Here is a 19,276-nt window from a genome sequence, read left to right as displayed (position 1 = left end):
GTCTTATGGAATATGGTGACAAAAATCTGGCCAATGCACATCTAAGCTCAAGTAATGAAGACAAGTGAAAGGGACAAAATTCTGGAGAAGGGACTAGAAACCACAACTGAATTAAAGAGGAAAGAAGAAAAGCGACAGGGCAGTCTGCAAATTATCTTTGATGCCTGTATACCCATCCAAGGAGTATGGGGAACAAGCCGGATGAACTGGAAGTCATAGTATATGAAGAAAATTATGACTTAATTGGCATTACAGAAACTTGGTGGGACAACTTCCATGATTGGAGTACCAGCACTGAGGGATATAGCTTATTCCAGAAGGATAGATATGGGGGGAAAGGAGGAGGCATGGCACTGTACAGCAAAAATGTATACACTTGCTCCAAGATTCAAGAGAAAGTGCACAGAAAGTCTATTGAGATGAGGATAAAAGAGGAAAAGAATAGTAGCGATGTTCTGATGGGGGGGGGTCTATTATAGACTACCAAATCAGGAAGAGGACGTGGATGAGGCATTCTACAAGGAGGTAACAAGATTAGTTAACGCACATGAGTTAGTATTAATGGGGGATTTTAACTTCCCTGATATCTGTTGGAAGACTATTAAAGCAAAGCGTAATATGTCCTATAAGTTCTTAGCATGTGTAGGGCACAACTTTCTGAATCATCCATTTTGCATCTGGTTTTGATCAACAAGGATGAATTCGTTATGAATGTGAAAATGGTCGGGAACTTGAGAGGAAGTGATCAAGATCCTAAGGAAAAGAGGACATGAGAACAGCAAAGGAAACTGGATTTAAAAAAGGCAGATTTCAATCAATTCTAAGAACTAGTAGGCAAGGTCATATGGAAAGACCAATTAGGAAGAAATGAAATCAAAGGGAGCCGGCATTTCCTAAAAGATGTAATACTAGAGGCTCAGCATTAAGCTATTCTGATGCAGAGGAAAGATAAGAAGAACCACAGGAGCCAATGTGGCTGCCCAAGAAACTTTTTTAGCTATCTAAACCCAAAAGGGATATATACAGGAAATGGAAGGAGGGGCATGTCACCAAAGAAATATACATTGCAATATTACAAGTGTGGAGGGACAAAATTAGGAAAGCCGAGGCAAAGAATGAATGGGAGCTGGCAAGGAACATGAGAGACAACAAATATGTCAGACAACAAAGAGAAATCAGGGATGGTGTGAGCCCACTGCTCAATGGAGAAGGTGAGCTGGTAACAGAAGATGATAGGAAGGCAGAGCTGCTCAATGCCTACTTTGCTTCAGTCTTCTCACAAAAAAAAATAAAAAAAGCTACCATAGACAATAAACAATAATTGGGGTTGGTCTTGCTTTGAGACCTCCTGAGGTCTCTTTCAACCCTAATCTTCTATGATTCTATGACAAAAGGGAAGGGATGCAAAATAGAATAAGTAAAGAATACATCAGAGATTTTTTGACCAATTTGAATGAATTCAAGTCAGTGGGGCTTGATTTTGTACTCTCCAGAGTGCTGAAGGAATTAATTGAAGAAATCTTGGAGCCACTGGCAATAATATTTGCAAACTCATGGATGACAGGAGAGATCCTGGAAAATTTGAGAGGGGATAATGTAGTGCAAATCTTTAAAAAGAGGGGGGAGGAGGAGCCGGGGAATTATAGATCAGTCAGGCTGACCTCGATTCCTGAGAAACTACTTGTGTTACCTAGCAGTTCTGTGTTCTTGGGGAACCAGGGGGCAGTACCCAGCCTCTCTGACTCACAAAAGACACCCCCCAGCCTCTGCTTGAACCAAAACTGCATCAGAAGAAATACTTACAAAAAGCAACGAAAAGACAGTCGGAGACACACCTAAACCTCTAGGATAAGGATGACAGGATTAAGGGAACTCCCCTAGCCTCATTTGCATCAAAGATGGGAAAAGGAGGCATCTCCATTAGCATACAGAATGGAGAACAGTGATTCCAAGGCAAGAACCGCATGGACCTCTGGGACCAGAAAAGCAGGGAAGCACTGCATGATGGGGGATCTCTGCTCCAGATGTTAATGAACCCGCGCCTGCACATACCCAGCTCAGTTGTTATCAGACCAATTCTAGTAATAAATCCTTTATTGGTATCCAAAATAGTGAAGCTCCCTAATTGCATTGTGAGCTCCCTCCAAGGAACATCGCCCAAAGCCAGGAGTGATCAGCTCCCATGGTCTAGCCTGAACAAAACAACTTTGGTAGTCTCCCTTGTTTACACATAAACAAATCTAGTGTTTTCCTTGGAACCATTGTTGTTTCTCTACAAAGCCCCCTACCTGTGCTCAAGTTAAGTGCTCTGATGCCTGGATCCAAAATCTGCATCAGTTCCATTGGGACTTCATCTTCTCCTGACTGATCGTGCTGAGGGCTCTGCCTGTCTCCAGCACTCCGGACCCTCAGCTACCACCATCACCTGGGACCACTGATCGATTCAAGCTTCACAGAGTGGTGAGCACCCAGGTCTCTCTGTCTCTCTCTCTTGCTCTCTCTAAGTATAGCCTTGTGGCCCTGACTTGTGTGATCAGTTATAGTTTTCTAAACCTGACTTTTATAATCAAGTTTAAGTTAGATTTAATATTATAACTGTTTTGTTTGTTTGGCTCCCCTATGGTTATTACCTGGCAATAAATAACTTTAATGATTAAGCTGGTTGCTTCTCTCTCCCCTTGCCGTGGGTGTTTTTTGGTTTCCTCATTCACTCTGCAACAATGCTTCTCGTACCTAAGCTGAAAGATCCCTGCACTGCCCAAAAATCCTGTGGGGTTTGCTCATCAAGTGTTTTACTACCAGAACAACTGTAACATGAAAGTGGGGATAGGGATGTGCTGAACCTGGGACATATGAGGGTGGCAGCTTGGAAGTGCTGCTTGACCCAGTCTATTGAGTCCAGGAACATATAAGGGGTCAGTTTGGGAGTGTGGATTAACCCGGCCCTCTCAATTGCGCTCTGTTAATATGTGTGTGTGTTTGTCTGATTCTGGGGCTGAAAGAACCCAGCCCTGGGGAACCTAGGTCCTGCAGGATAGCTCCATTGGGAAGAAACTTGAAGCAGGGAGAAGTAGAGCTCCTTAGGAGAACACAACTGACACAAGCAGTACATTGACAGAAGTACAGAATCCTACCCCCCTAACCACCGAAGGGTAACCCTAATAAATTATCAGAGAGGTTGCCATGTTAGCCTATATCCACAAAAACAACGAGGAGTCCCATGGCACCTTAAAGACTGACATACTTATTTGGCATAAGCTTTTGTGGGTAAAAAACCCACTTCTTCAGATGCATGGAGTGAAAATTACAGATACAGGCACAAATATATATTGACACATGAAGAGAAGGGAGTTACCTTACAAGTGGAGAACCAAAGTTGAAGGCCAATTTAGTCAGGGTGGATGTAGTCCATTCCCAGTAATTGATGAGGAGGTGTCAATACCAAGAGAGGGAAAATTGCTTTTGTAGTGAGCCAGCCACTCCCAGTTTGTCAATGAATTGTAGCTCAACAGTTTCTCTTTGAAGTCTGTTTTTGAAGTATTTTTTGTTGAAGTATGGCTACTTTTAAATTAGTTAATGAGCGTCCAGGGAGATTGAAGTGTTCTCTGACAGGTTTTTGTATGTTACCATTCCTGATGTCTGATTTGTGTCCATTTATCCTTTTACGTAGAGACTGTCCAGTTCGGCCAATGTACACGGCAGAGGAGCATTGCTGGCACATGATGGCAAACATAACATTAGTAGATGTGCAAGTGAATGTGCCTCTGATGGTATGGTTGGTGTGGTTGGGTCCTATGATGGTGTTGCTTCTCTTCATGTACCAATATATATTTATGCCTGTATCTGTAATTTTCACTCCATGCATCTGAAAAAGTGAGTTTTTTACCCCTGGAAGTTTATGCCCAAATAAATCTGTTAGTCTTTAAGGGGCCACCCTATAAATGAGCATGTCCCAAAGTGACGGGCAAAAAAGGTAACACCTGAGCAATGTATAAATCATTCAATTTAAAAATACCTGGAGGAAGAAGGTGTAATCACTAGCAGCCAGCATATATTTACTAAGTACAAATGATGACAAAACAGCTTGATTTCCTTCTTTTACAGGGTAACTGTTTTGGAGGATAGAGGGAATGCCATGGACATAATATACCTAGACTTCAGCAAGGCTTTTGACATGGTCTCACATGACATTCTGATAAGTAAGCTGAAGAAATACGCATTTGGTGGAACTACCATGAAGGAGATACATAACTAAGTATATTATAAGATTGTATGTAAATATATTCTAAATTAGTTATATTTGCTGTTTAATTGGAATCACTATATTATGCCGTGCAACCAGAGAAATCACAAATTGGATGAAAAGTGAGAACTTATCTTGTAAAGATGTAGGTCATTTGAGTTCAATATTATCCAGTGGTGAGCTGGAGCCGGTTCGCACCGGTTCGCACAAACCCGTTGTTAAATTTAGAAGCGGTTTTAGAACCGCTTGTTAACTGGCTTCCCTGCGAGGGAAGCTTTGATGGGCTCTGCCTGGGAAGCCTGTAATTCCTCCTCCCGGCCGCCGGGGGGCGCTGCGCTGTGCTGCGAGAGCAATGTGAGCTGCCTCCTGGCCCTGTTGCTGCTCCTGCTCTTTGGACCTCTGGCCCTGGGGCTCCTGCTGCTGCTGCCTGGTGAGTCCCCGGCTGCGTCCGGCTGCTCCCAGTCCACCCCCCCTGTGAGTATCTGCGCCCCTCCCCCGCCTTCCCTGCCCCCAGCCACCCCCTGCCCCCAGCCACCCCCTGCCCCCAGCCACCCCCAGCCAGCCCCTGCCCCCAGCCACCCCCAGCCAGCCCCTGCCCACAGCCGCCCACAGCCACCCCCTGCCCCCAGCCGCCCCCAGCCACCCCCTGCCCCCAGCCAGCCCCTGCCCCCAGCCACCCCCAGCCAGCCCCTGCCCCCAGCCGCCCCCAGCCACCCCCTGCCCCCAGCCAGCCCCTGCCCGCAGCCAGCCCCTGCCCCCAGCCGCCCCCAGCCCCCAGCCACCCCCTGCCCCCAGCCGCCCACAGCCAGCCCCTGCCCCCAGCCACCCACAGCCAGCCCCTGCCCGCAGCCAGCCACAGCCACCCCCTGCCCCAGCCACCCCCCTGCCCACAGCTACCCGCAGCCAGCCCTTGCCCCCAGCCAGCCCCTGCCCCCAGCCACCCACAGCCACCCCCTGCCCCCAGCCAGCGCCTGCCCCCAGCCACCCCCAGCCAGCCCCTGCCCGCAGCCAGCCCCTGCCCGCAGCCAGCCCCTGCCTGCAGCCGCCCTCTGCCACAGCCACCCCCTGCCCGCAGCTACCCGCAGCCGCCCCCCGCCCCCTGCCACCCGCAGCCGCCCCCTGCCACCCGCAGCCAGCCCCTGCCCCCAGCCGCCCCCTGCCCCACCCCCTGCCCCCAGCCACCCGCAGCCACCCCCTGCCCACAGCCACCCGCAGCCCGCCCGTCTGCATCACCTGCCCACAGCCAGCCCGTGTCACTCCCTGCCTCCAGCTAGCCCTGCCCCACGCCCCTATCTGCAGCCAGCCCCACATCCACTGGTGCCCTGCAGTTCCCAGGGCAGTAACCCTGCACACCTGCTTTAATGAGGGGGGGGCAGGGAGCAGCTGGGACCCACACATGTGCACACCCTAGAGTGACTAGACAGCAAGTGTGAAAAATCGGGACGGGGGTGAGGGGTAATAGGAGCCTATATAAGAAAAAGACCCAAAAATTGAGACTGTCCCTGATCACCACCCACACATGTGAAACAGAGCTCATTTCTAGTTCAGCCCCATCTTTTTAAAAAAGAACTTTAGGTAGGGTTAAAATACATCTGTATTTTCCTGGACATGTCAGGCTTTTCGGTTCTTAATCACCTCCTGGGAAAATATGGACGTATGGTAACCCTATTGGTACAAAAAATACATGCTGTCGCACATCCCTTAAATCAGAACTTTTTATAGGGAACCCGTTGTTAAATCAGAACTTTTTATAGGGAACCCGTTGTTAAGATTTTGGCAGCTCATCACTGATATTATCTATGAGGAAACCTTGCAATATCACAGGTACTCCCACTGAATTTAATAGGATTCTACATATTAAAATTACAAAGTATTCCTAATGAGATAAACTGTTTTAAATTTATGGGGTGCTCCTATAATTAAGGCTACGTTTTGGTCACAGAGGTTGCAGAAGTCACGGAATCTGTGACTTCTGCAGACCTCTGTGACTTCAGCCTGCAGCGGCTGGGAGCTGCAGGCTACCCCCACCTCCCCTGGTGGCTGGGAACTTCAGCGTACCCCTGCTGCTTGGAATGGCGGGGGTCCCCCACAGCTCCCCAGCTGCCACTGGCTGCAGGGGGAATCCCCAAGAGCTTCCCAGTCCCCGCGGACAGCAGGGGATCCCAGGCAGCTCCTCAACCTCTGCCGGCAGGGGAATTCCCTGCAGCTCCCCAGTCCCTGCAGGTGCTGGGGACCCCTGGTAGCTCCCCAGCCCCCACGGATGGCGAGAGGAAACCCCCAGAGCTGCCCAGCTGCCACAGGTGCGGGGGAATCCCCCAGAGTTCTCCAATCCCAGAAGGCCACAGGGAACTTCCACAGCTCCCCTGCCTGGGGGGAATCCTCCAGAGCTCCCCAGTCCCTGAGAGGCGGGTAATCCTGTGCACCTCCCCAGGCAGAGATCCCTCTCAGCCACGGGGCAGGGGCCACGGCTCCCAGCCACAGCTGGGCATGGTGCTGGACCCTTCTCCCCACCCCCCCCCCTTTTAGTTATGGACATTTTTAGTAAAAGTCAGGGACAGGTCACAGCTTCCATGAATTTTTGTTAATTGCCCGTGACCTGTCTCTGACTTCTACTAAAAATATCCATGACAAAATTGTAGCCTTACCCAAAATGTATCATACTCATCTGGGTTAGACCTGTTACTCCCATTGTGAGTTTTATTATGAAGCAGAAAATTATCTGATATTCTATTTTGAGACAAATACCATATTTGATGCATGAATGGACGAAAATTAGAACTTAGAGGGTTTTAAAGAATATTATTTAATATTGATATAAGTATTCATTTACGGAGCGCTGCAAATGTACAAAGTATTTCCAAAAAAGAATACATTTGTAATTATTTTAAATATTGGCATATGATTTATAGCTATATAGGAGAGATTTTCCTTGTGGAAAAGTAGTTTTAATTTTAGTAGGGATGAAACCAACATGATTCTATAGAAATTTAATAGATTTAATTTGAAGTCACTCAGATATAATAGAGAATTATATCCTTTCTACAAGTCTTTTTACTCATCCTATAGAATTCTGTGGCATTCTCTATGGAATTCAATATGATTGTTCAAAAAGGTTATCATTTTCTGCTAAAATCTGTAAGACTTTACCTTCAGGGCTTTTTCCAGTAAGAATTTTTCTTTGAATAAATAGAACTTGGATTCCTAGAATATCTGTTCAAGTTATGAAACAATATGCTGCAAAAGGTCACATCTAGAGGTATTTGTTAGAAAATGCATGAGCTGAGCTGCAGTAAACAGTTCAGGTAAGATGCAGTGGCATAATTTTGTGTCAGGGAAATTAATTATACTGTATTTTTGGTTACATTTTTTACATAGTTTACTGATGTTTTCATCTTAGAAGCATTCCATCTTTGTCCATTTATATCATTTCACATTCTGGGGTTCCATTAGTTCCCTAGGAAGGAATAACAGCATAGCTGCCAGCATTATTAAGCATTGTTCTAAACTGCTGAAGTATATTTTAACATACATGAGCCAAAAAAAGAAATCTAGCTAAACATTCTTTTCAAAAGAAATAAATGGTTATGTTCAGATTTATGGAAATACTGTACACGCTGAGAAATAATTCAGGCTTGAAAGCATTTAACTGAATGTGTATGGGAACTAATAGTAACTTTTGGAGCCTTGCAGTTCTAATAGATGTCCAAAATTTCAACTTCACAATTTCTCTTTATTTTGACATTGATTGTTTGTTTTAATCTTTTCCAAAACAATTTCAAGGAAACATGATAGTGAGACCATAAGGATGAATATTAGAGATACCATCAACTCTGAAAGCTTCAAATGTCATTTGTTCAGAAATATTTATATTAAAATAGTTACAGTATATAAAGGAATGGATACAAAATAAGATACAGATGGTTTTATGAGTTCAGAATAACTCAGATTGAAGGGTTCATAAATTATCATGGACAAATTAAGAGAAAATAGCCTGCATTATCCCTCTTTATATATTTCATAAAGGGAAGCCATGTAGCTAAGTATTTCCTGTTTCTGCCTTTCCTAAGCCAAGTGAGTTTTTCCAATGAAATAATGTGCCACACTTTAATCAATGAATTATTTCACAAGCTGTGTGCTTGGACTTCCATTCCTTGGCTACCATCAGACTCGTAGCCAGCAACAGTAGATAAAGAAAGTGACAAGAGCATGTTTGACTGGCTTACTTACCTACTCCTAGAAGAACAAAGCCAAGGGATAGATGAATCCCCTTTTCAAGTATATGAAAGCAATGATGAAGTATTTGACACCCAAGTATAATTTATGCTGGAGTGGGGACACAAAGGTGTAACAGGCCCACCCACTCCATCGCCTCCTAGCCTGGGGCCCTAGCAATGGCAGAAGGCCGTGGGGATCCTGGCTGCAATATATGGACATAGACTCTGGCAGTGCTACAGCCAGACTAGTGTTGGCTGCCCGCAGGCTATTTCTTAACTCCCTCTCTAGAGGTACATGGGTCTGGAGGGTGTCCTCCAGGGGGGTCAAGCACCATGGGCTCCTCAGGGTAACTGTAGAGGGGTAGGTTTGGGAGCTCCTCTGGGTAACTGGCAAGAGGCAGGCTTGACAGCTCCTCTGGGCTATGGTCAGCGTCAGGCATTGTTTGGGCGGGCCAGTCTTCAGGTCCGCCATTGGTTGCCGGGGTCTCCTAACCGGGAGCTAGGCCGCAGGTGTCTCGTCTCTCCGGCAGCTGTTCCTCCAGTGAGCTCTGGGGTTGGGCTTTTATACTTCCTGTCCTGCACCTTGATCTCTGCGGGGTGGGCGCAGGACTCGCTGGCTCCACCCACTTTGGTGTATGGAGGGGCCCGCCCCTCTCCGGGGTGGCTGGGGACCACACTGCCTTGCTATACAGCTAAATCAATTTAAAAAGTGTTAACCTGTCTTTTAGCGAACCCTGACCTAACATTGACCTCATTTTCTAATGTAGGCAAACATTAAATGACTAAAATAGAATGACAATATTACTTATTTCAGCATACCTTAAACATCCCTTTTGTTCTCAGCTCTAACTTGCACTGGATGCCTCTGGTACAAGGGGTCAATTTAACCAGGGGGGATTACAAGAATCTGTTTTAGCAGTGCCAACTGCACAGGATTTAGGAGGGAAGGTAGTATAGGAGCTACTACATGTTTCTATGACACTCAGAGATTCCTCAACAAACCGGGAACTCACAAGATTTAGAGAACCTTGCTGGTTTAGAGCAATTCTTCCAGTACAAATTCAGGAGACCAGTACAAAATTGTGCTAATGCTGAGCTGAACCTGGCCTCTCCATTTATGACCATAGATGCTCTAAAAATGAAATAAAAAATTTAATTCTGACCTGTCCTGCAAAGTCTCTTCTGCTAGTCAGGTTTATGTAACTGAGTAGAACTGATTGATGCCACATCACTGCACTGAATCATGTAATCAAACAATCTCATAATTTCTTTACAGATATTGAAGACTTTCATTAGTATTTAAATGATAAAGTGTAGGTACTATCTACAAAGTTTCTTCAATTTTGTTATCAAAATGAGCGATAACACAGCCTTCATAGTACCAATATCCAGTTGGAGAGAAAACTAGGCCAACATATATTATTTGTATCTTGGGCCGTGTCTATACTAAAGGGAAAAGTCCATCTAAGCTACACAATTTGAGTTACGTGAATAGCGTAACTCAAATCCAGGTAGCTTAGATCTACTTACCATGGACTCCCCTTATTCTTCTTGATCCAGTGGAGTACAGGAGGCAATGGGAGAGTGATCTGTGGTCAATTTAGCGGGTCTTCACTAGACCCATTAAATTGACTGCTGATGCATCGATCACCACATGTGGATCCCCCGGTAAGTCTTGACAAGCCCTTGGAAAAATACAGTGTTCGGATTGGGGGAAACACCTTGCTGAGTAAAACACTTATTGTTTATTCATGTCAGGTCTCTGAAGAGATATGAAATATAATCAGTGTGCTTTGATGGTTCTCAGCTATTTCCAGGTTTTGAAAGAGGTTAAAAATAAGTGACATCTGACAATATTTTTCCTAAATGCTATATGCATAAGAATGAGAGGAAAATAGGAGACAGAAGGAGATACATGTCATTAAAAACTTTTATTTTAAGAAAGCTTCACATTTCACATTTTTTTGTATGCCAAAGAATGCATATTTAACTTTTAAACATTAGATGTTTGGCTAAGCAAAATATAACCTTTTACTCTTTCAGAAAATCATGTGCAAAAGAATGCAAGAGATTGGAAATTTGTGCTGCAAAACATACTGTTAAGGTGTAGAACAGGGAAATCCGCTGGCACGCTGGGATGCTTTGTTTACCTGCAGCATCCACAGATTCAGCTGATTGCCTTTCCCACTGGCCACAGTTCTCCGTTCCAGGCCAATTGGGGCTGCAGGAAGCAGCGTGGGCCGAGGGATGTGCTGGCTGCAGCTTCCTGCAGCCCCCATTGGCCTGGAACAGCGAATCGCGGCCAGTGGGAGCTGCAATCGGCCAAACCTGTGGACACTGCAGGTAAACAAACCATCCTGGCCTGCCAGCAGATTTCCCTGACAGACCGCGTGCCAAAGATTTCCGATCCCTGATATAGAATGTGATCAAATGGGGACACATTTTATTTACTGTATTTTTTGATGCAATATTATAGAGACAAGGATTTGTGGCTTTATAGAGAACACTAAGTATCACAAGACTCATGATAAAATCATGAGACTCGGCAACATAAACAGTCATGTAATACAGGAAGTTTGCTAGGCTATCAGGACGTTGTGCTGTTTGGACCCTAATATTTCATCTGAATATGTTTTATTACTCTAACATAATCTGAACATTAAATTACTTAGGTTGTAAATGCCTCTAGATAGGAATTGTCTTTTTCGTATGTTTGTACAGCAGCGAGGACAATGGTGTCATGTTCTATGATTGGCGCCCAGAGGCACTACTGTAACACAAATAATATATATTACTAGTAATAATATTTGATGGTCTTGCTGTCACTGTACTCAATGGGAATAGAAAGCCCACAATTCAGTGTACGGTACAGGAATGATTAGCAAGTCTGTTCTAAATTGAACAAATGAAATGAGATAAACGATATCCATGTTTTGTAGATCCCATATATGGAAACAATCTCTATAGTAGAGCTGTTCAAACCATTGTTATAAGTAGTATTTATTACCGATTTAGTCCCTCTTTAAAGGAGTGAACCACGATTTCAGTGAATGTGTTTGGAATTCATAACCATTTGTTGAATAGTTCTAGCAAATTATTTTCAGCCTATCATTCACAAACTATTGGCTTTGCCTGTTTGGTATTCATTATTCATGTTGTGTGATTAGTCATCTATATGATATTGTTACCTGGTATTTTTTCAATTTCTTGATTTTTGGGCTGGATCCTGAACCAGATGAAGTCAATGTAAAGCTTCTATATACTTCAGTGGTACAGAATGAAAACCTAAATGACTGAAAGATTTTAAACAGGAGAATAATGAATGACACATTACATACTTTCATTACAAATTTACAGACAAATAATCATGCTAACATTTATGGGTGAAAGAGAGACTCCCAAATAATGAAAAATATGGTCCCATCTATGTGCTCAAACTAAATTTGATGCTTTTATTTGTTTTGTATCAGGGGGTAGCCATGTTAGTCTGGATCTGTAAAAAGCAACAAAGAGTCCTGTGGAACCTTACAGACTAACAGAAGTATTGGAGCATAAGCTTTCGTGGGTGAATACCACCCATGAAATTCACCCATGAAAGCTTATGCTCCAATTCTTCTGTTAGTCTATAAGGTGCCACAGGAGTCTTTGTCGCTTTTTATTTGTTTTGTTTTTTTTACTGTTCAACCATCTCTAACCCACAGTAGTATCTAAGAACATAAAAGTAGCAAAAGCAACAAGAAATTTAATTGCCCTGGTTGCATTCAGAGATCTTTTCTGTATTTGAGTGATTGTCTCTAAAACAGAATAATTTGACCCTAAATCAGTATATTATCTGCTTTAAAATGTAACTAATGGGATTTTTCCTGAGTGTACATTTTGCAATGTTTACCGCCATGAAAAGATGTTTGCTATTTGCAAAGCTATAACATACTGTCCTGTATTAAATATATGCAGTTAAAAGGGAATCTATTTTCATACACTTTTGGGCCCAATCCTGCTGCCCTAATCGAGGCATGACTCCTATTGTTCTTCAACAAGACTTATGTGTAAGTCAAAAATGCAAGATCAGCCTCTGAATGGGGAATTTTTCATACCTGTATCCATTTATCATATATTTGAATATGTTTCTTTGTCTTCCCTTTCTGAACATGAATGATAGCTTTTAAAACATTTAGACTCTACTACTGGTCAACATTTTGGACTAAATATTTTGTCAGAGTTCTTCAAATACATTGTAGAACAAATTACAATTAAATTCGTTTCCTGTTTACTATTGTTTGCTTTAGGAAAATACTATTGTAGAACTACATATCTATTCAGAGTCTAGTCCAGGATTGAAATCAGGGGATTTTATCGTGAGAAATGTGCACTCCTTAGCTATTTTCAGAGGAAGGAGTAAAATATAAAACACTAATTTACCCTTTGATTATTATAATTTCCAGAAAGAACAAAACAAAAACATTATACATTACATTATTATAAATGCAATGGAAGTGATGGCAAAGATTAAGATGTAAGTATATGATAACTATGGTAGAAGTAGAATCCACACCCCTGAGCAACGCAGTTAAACAAACCTAATCCGTGGTGTAGACAGCACTAGTGTATCCCCACACTAGGGTGTGGTGTTCTGTCCCATCTAAAGGCACTGAGATGACTTAGAGAAAGAGATTGAGTCTGCTCTACAGGCTTAGGTAACAGCCGGTTGGCCTTTAGCTCATGCAGTAGAGGCTCATGCACTAAGTCCCAGGTTCAATACCGCTGGCCATCAACTGGGGTCTGCTGGCATTACATTAGGTTAACAGGAGCATTCTCCCATCAGCCTAGTTACCACCTCTTGGGGAGGTAGGGCACCTACATCAACAGGAGAACCCCTCCCATTGGCATAGAGAGCGTCTTCACTGAAGCGCTACTGCGGAGCATCTGTCCCTCTGTACTGGTTTATCTGTAGAAATACCCTAAGTAGGAATAATAAGAAAGGATTAATTGTAATTTCTTTGGGGCAGGCATTGTGCGCTGTTCTGTTATGTAAAACACACTATGCATCTATTGCTCAATGTCATGTTTGATAATAACTATCTCTCATTACTACACCAACAAGTTCCAAGGCAATTAATGAATTGCAGCTAAATGAGTGATTAAAAAATATTAAATAGAATAGAAAAGCAAAGGATTTTATCCTGCTCTCCTCACTGGGGCAAACAGAACTCAGATTGCGATTCAGTGAAATACTTGCTTAAGTTAGTACTACAAGATTAGGTCCAAAATATATATTTATCTCTGATTTATATCAGTTGACACCTACCAACCAGTATTTTCACAGCTTGGAATTTCTTGTATCTCTGTTTTCATGTTGTCATGCTGTATGGTACTGTATTTCATGAGTAGGAATAAGACTGCAGCTTTCTGGGTCAATGGCTTCTGCGGGCTTGTAGATGTTGTAGTCTCACTTTCTTGGAGGAAGTATACCTCATGTAATAGCGTGAGAGTCAGCTACAAGCCATTCATTTGCCTGTTTCAGATCTGGGATGATTTGTTTTATGATCTAGGTCAGGGATCGGCAAACTTTGACACGCGGCCCATCAGGGAAATCCACTGGCGGGCTGGGACAGTTTGTTTACCTGCAGCATCTGTGGGTTCAGACGATTGCAGCTCCCACTGGCCGCGGTTCTCCGTTCCAGGCCAATGCGGGCTTTGGGAAGCAGCACAGGCTGAGGTATGTGCTGGCCGCTGCTTCCTGCAGCCCCCATTGGCCTTGAAGGGTGAACCACGGCCATTGGGAGCTGCAATCGACCGAACCTGCGGACGCTGCAAGTAAGCAAACCGTCTCGGTCCACCAGCAGATTTCCCTGACAGACCGTGTGCAAAGGTTGCCGATCCCTGATCTAGGTGATACGTTGTGAAAGTTTGCAGAAATTTTAAATCCATAATCTCATCTATAAAGCATTTCAAAAATTATTTCAGACAAGGAAGTCTTCAAAGGATTGTTAACCATAAGATCATTTTTATAACACTTGATGCATACCATGTTTGTTAGGTCCAGATAACCACCTCCTCTTGTGGTCATTGAGTGCTGTTTCAATATTTTACCACAGAGTGTTCTGAGAATATATTGCACTTTAATAGCACTAAAGAAGCAATCCATGGAAGACACTCCCGCTGAGCTGCATGAACCAAACAGTGTGGAAATGCACTATGGCTCAGGAAAAGTGACTCTGCCTTATAGAATCCATGTACATGTATAAACACTTTCCTTTGGAGATCAATGGTAAGATGCAAAGCGGAATTCAGAAATACCTTTTTGTGGAGTGACTTCTCTCTGACATTCTGTTTTGAAATTTTGTTTTATCTGATACAAAGCAAAGGCTTCTGAACTCCATGTTTGTAGCTGTTTGAAAGAAGTGTTACCAAGTGCCTTTATGCAGCCATACTTTCTGCTCCTTTGTCAACATTCCGATTAAATACTGAGTATACTATTCAGAGTGTCCTCCATCCTACTCGGGGAGACCTTGTGCAACCTTAGCAGCTGTGCGATCACGTCTCATCCTGGCCCACTGGGAACATCCTCAACCTACCCTGCCCTTGGTAAAGGAGGAGAGGGAAGGAGAATTCTTTCCATTGACTTCAGTGGGCATTGGATCAGGACCTGAGTGGGGAGAGGAAACATGGGAGGGAAAAGAGTAGGAGCCAACATTATAGGGAAAAGCGAACTAGGGGAAAGGATTTGCTACCAGGCAAAGAAAGTAGATGGAGGAAGGCAAAAAAAATTAATAATTATACAGTAGCGAGAAACATATTAGAGCACTTAATACGGGGGTCAGTACAGAATAGCCAGTAGTTCCCATTTGAAAATCTTGCCAACATGCTTTATAGACCAATATACATAGGGCCATATGCTCAAAAGGATTTAGGTGCCTAAATCCAAGTTTTGGCTCCACTATGATGCCCAAAACTCCTGTCAAAACCCTGTGGGCTATTCTGATATGGGAATCCATCCATCTCTCTTTTTGTAGCTGTTCCACTGTGGATAAATACTTACAGAGTGATTGGAACAAGGGGACTGGGCCCTGGGTTTCCTAGCTCCTAGAGGGGTGCCCTTACCACTGGACTACAGAGCCATTCTCACTTTCTCTCCGGCCAAATGACTGATCCACTGTGGATAAATACATAGAGTGACTGTTTCAGTATTTATCCACAGTGAAACAGCTTTAACAGGAGAGGTGGAAGAAGACCCACATCAGAATATCACTTAGCTCAGTGGTTAGAGCACTCTTCTAGGAATGCGGAGACACCTATTCAAATTGTTCTGCCCCTCAGGCAAAGGGAGGGAGGAGTTGAACCTGTGTCTCCCACATCCTAGGCAAGTTCTGTAACTCCTGGGCTAAAAGTTAAAAGGTGGGAACATCCTCCGGAAGTTTCTTGTTAAAATGGCATAAGGTGTTTTAGTCTAAAGAGGGTTCCCAAATTCAGAATCACAAGGAGAATTAGGCACCTCCCTGCAGCGTAGACTAAGGCCTGGTTTACACTGAATAACATAGCTGAAGTGGACATACTTAGATCTATTTACCACAGAGTCTTCACTGTGGTAAGTCGACTGCTGACGCTCCCCCGTCGACTCCACCTATGCTTCTTGCTCCGGTGGAGTACCGGAGTCGGCGGGAGAGTGCTCGGCAGTCGATTTATCGCATCTTCACTAGATGCGATAAATCAACCCCCGCCAGACCGATCGCTCCGGAGGTAAGTGTAGACACACCCTCAGATGCCTATGTCTGTGATGGCGTGGAGCTTAGCACAAGCCCCTCTTGTCTGTATCTTCCATTGGCTAGTCTAAGTAGTGTTTTGGCTTTTTGAATAACTATCTAAGGCACTTATGTGACAGAATGACAATTTCCTACAAGTTCCTGAATCAACGTTATTGAATTTAGTTAAATGTTATTTAATTAGTTTTAGCATTTTTGCAGTTCAGTGGATTAAAAATACATTGGTGTATATGTTATTGTGGACCGTGTAGGTATTTCCATGGGAAAGATAAGTAAGAAAATATCAGGGGATGATTTGGCAAATTCACCCAGGTTGTAACATCTCCAGGAAAATCACTTCTCTGGAGATGTGTGCATGTACTAGTTCAGACTGGATTCTCCAGGGACCAACAGGCAAAGAAATGATGAATAGCTTGTTTTTAAACTGGCTCAGGGCTTTCTTCCTGATCCAGAAAATGGACAGGACCAGTGCTTAATTTGTGCCAGGAACGACGCCCAGCACCTCAAAGCTTGGCAGTTCTTAGCCCCAGCATCTCTGGGCTTGCCACCTCAGTTATGAAAGTAAAATAAAATGGCTTGAGCCGTGGCACCTCTTTCATTACAAATTAAGGACCTGTCTGTGCTGGGAATAACGCAGTGTAGGCTGGGAACTCTGCAGCCTGGAAATAACCCAGTCACAAGAGAAAGGAATATGTATCTTCACTTAAAAGAGGCAACAGCTGGAGACTGGAAATCTGGGAATGCGTGCTCTTGTGGACCCTCAAGAGGAAATACAGGTGCAGTCACTCTGAACTGTGATAGTCTATCTTTCGCTATTTATTTTATAGGTGCCTAACTCAGGCTTTAAAAATAAGTGAGTTTTTCCAGGTGCCTAATTCATTTTGAGCATTCAGCCCATAGTTCCTACCTCAGAAAGATTCCAGTCTAAACAGAGACATGATGTGACAAATGATGATAAAACCCAAAGGAATAGGTAAATGGCATGGAAGGAAAGGTAAGCTTTGTTGCAGCTTGCCTCTGTATTACAGTGACATATGCCTTTTAAGAGTGGTGGTATGTGGAATTGTTGTTTCCAGACAGCGCACACAATGGAGAGAGTCAACTAATTGTAATGTGACTGCATTCTGAAGAACATATAATGTAATTTTCCTGGTTCTGTCTGGAGGGAGGAGGTGAGGTGACAGGACTCAGGGGGAGTGGGGAGAAGGAGGGGAAAGGAGGGACAGGACTTGGGTTGGGAAAGCGGTGAGAAGTGGGAGGGGACTGTCTGGAGAAGAGGATGCTGGAGGCAAGACACAGGGAATTCCTTTTGTGAGGACCTGTCAGGAGGCCTACAAGATACCAGGGAAAGATATGTCCTCCTTCTCTCCACTTGGTGAAAGTTGGAAAGGCCCCTGGTGGCCGCGACCAAGTGTTATGAGTTATTTTTCTTGTGTTACAAATCCTTTTGTGGTGATAAAGCCAGCCTTGAGGAATCAAACTGGAGTTTGGACTCTATTTTATCTTCCCCAGATGGTGTGTGTGCCTGCAGGCTTAGAAAGGTTACCATTACAAGATCATGAGTTTGCTTTGGCGGCTCCGCGGGTGTCTTAGGGGTATTCATTTTAGATTTTTTTAAAAAGTTAGATAATGAATTTTTTAATTGAGGACAGAATGAGTTTGAAGGAACAAGAGAGTGGGGAGATGCTGAGCTCCTTAGAATCCAAATCAGATTAAATTAATGTAATCACTTTAAGCTAGTGGCTGGCAAATTCAGTCTGCTATAGATTCTTACATAAATGAGCTGCACACATTCATCTGACAATGGAATGATAGCATAAAGGCAGTTCAAAAAGCTTACTTTAAGAAACCATGTGAGTATCACCACAGAAGGAAGGAAGTACTTTTAAATTATACCCCATTAACAAGAGAGGGGGGAGAAAGAAGCAGTGGGTTGTTTTACAAAAATAAGCAGCAATAACAGAATGGAAGCAGCAGTGAGTGTAATAGCTCTGATTGTGTTTGAAGCCTCAGATTTTTTCACAGACTTTAAACAGATAGCCAAAACAAATGAAAACATAAAATACTATGTATTATGGGTGAAAATATCCCATTTTTAACAATAATATCTCATGGCTCTGATATCTTAGCTATTAGTTTTTTGACTCTTAGATAGTCAGAACAACTTAAATTTAACCAATAGGATTAAATGTCTTGAAGTGAAACTGTTCAGCATAGAGGACTAAATACTCATTGGTTTTTGGATTTGCAGAGCTTCTCCATAATTATTCCACTGGAGGAAAGGCAATTTGGCTTTCCAAACTCAGACATTGGGAGATCCGTTGAGACCAAGGCAATCTGTGTGAAAACCCTGTACCTCCATAGTGATGGCTGGTAGTCAGGAGTGATTAGACTGGAAACAGAATGAAGGGATAGTACTTCTAAACCTTGTCAGCACAAAATGGGATGCCACTCAGCACATTTCACAGTTATAATAATATCTTCTTTCTACTTTCTTTCAAGTTTTGATCAACAGAGTATTAATTAACATTGATATGGAATTTGCCATTGTGCTTTCAGAGTTAACAACACTTCTGCATGACTAGGTGTGGCTTATGTTTGTTAGAACTATTTTTTAAAGCTGTTTGCAGACTCAAGCAAGCTTCAATACATTTGGCTGACATTTTGTTAATATTGTATTGGTTATCTTGATAATAAAGATTAAATGTTATATTGTGTTTGTTTGTTTGTTTGTTTGTTTAAATCAAAGATTAGACTCTGGAACCTAAAATTCAGGAACCAGTGTAAAATACCAGATCTCAGAGCCAATGCAATCTCGTCCAATTTGCCCTGCTGATCTCCTGCCCCCGCAATCTCCTTGACAGCATGTCTACACAAGTAGGCGTGCTCCCATGAGCTTCTACTTTATCTGGCTCACCCAGTTGTCTCCCTGGATTTCTGACACCTTAGTGCTGACCTTTAAATTCATCAGTGGGTTAGGATGCAGATATATCTGCAACAGCATCTATATTCATTACCTGCCAAGGTAAACACATCCCTCTGGTACAGCATACATCAGA

The 19,276-nt window shown here is 43.4% G+C and overlaps 1 long non-coding RNA gene across 3 annotated transcripts; it reads left to right on the top strand.

Annotated features, from left to right (window-relative positions):
• Positions 1 to 5,996: 5,996 nt before the first annotated feature.
• Positions 5,997 to 18,853, top strand: LOC123364975. 3 transcript variants are annotated; one of them, XR_006577382.1, is made up of 4 exons: positions 5,997 to 6,067; positions 7,434 to 7,545; positions 14,553 to 14,725; positions 18,469 to 18,853. It is a non-coding gene; the product is annotated as an uncharacterized LOC123364975 (long non-coding RNA). The 3 variants fall into 3 exon arrangements; XR_006577383.1 differs by lacking the exon at positions 7,434 to 7,545; XR_006577381.1 differs by lacking the exons at positions 5,997 to 6,067; positions 7,434 to 7,545 and adding an exon at positions 12,897 to 12,970.
• The last annotated feature ends 423 nt before the right edge of the window (positions 18,854 to 19,276 follow it).

Source organism: Mauremys mutica, chromosome 2 (genome assembly GCF_020497125.1).
Source record: "Mauremys mutica isolate MM-2020 ecotype Southern chromosome 2, ASM2049712v1, whole genome shotgun sequence".
Classification (NCBI taxonomy): Eukaryota; Metazoa; Chordata; order Testudines; family Geoemydidae; genus Mauremys; species Mauremys mutica.
The sequence above is the reverse complement of the archived record's forward strand: the minus strand, read 5'-3'. Positions and strand labels throughout refer to the sequence as shown.